Consider the following 611-nt stretch of genomic DNA (forward strand, 5'->3'; position numbering starts at 1 on the left):
AATTTTTGAGGACATGGTTGGTCTCATCAAGAAGAAATGCGCGAGTCAAAGGGGCGAAAAATCCAAGGTCAAGGCATAAAAGAAGGCCAAGGAAGACATGAACCAACCTAACCTCATTCTGCAACGCTTCCTTGGTCTAGTCTTTGGAGATGTGATAGCAGCAAAGCTTCCCTCTATGGAGCCAAACACAAGGCTGTACCCGTTCAAGGAATTCCACCCAACCGAGCATGAGCAAGGGTACAGAAGCCCTAGACCTTTATCAAGAGCCATGCTCAGGTTTCTTAGCCATGGAGATAGAAATGCCTATAGACGTGGATTCAGGTGACCATAACCGATCCCTGAGACCCCACCACGAATAGGAATCCCCCTAGGAGAGCGAATCAAAATATGAGGGCTGAGGGACGTTCGGAGGAGCCTGCAGAGGCTGGTAAGACGAGTGAGGCAGTCCCTAGAATCCCAAGTCCCCCACTCAAGAAGCAAAAGAAGACACAGAAGGGTACCGACTCTTCTCTTAAAAAGAAGGCGAAGAAGAGGCCTGCTAAAGAATAAGGCCCAAGTGTTCCTCTGCCAAAGCCTAAGAAGAAGAAAGTCAAGAAGGCTCAACCAACAGA

This window comes from Cynara cardunculus, unplaced genomic scaffold (assembly GCF_001531365.2).
Source record: "Cynara cardunculus var. scolymus isolate 2C unplaced genomic scaffold, CcrdV1 Un_Scaffold_2360, whole genome shotgun sequence".
Taxonomy (NCBI): domain Eukaryota; kingdom Viridiplantae; phylum Streptophyta; class Magnoliopsida; order Asterales; family Asteraceae; genus Cynara; species Cynara cardunculus.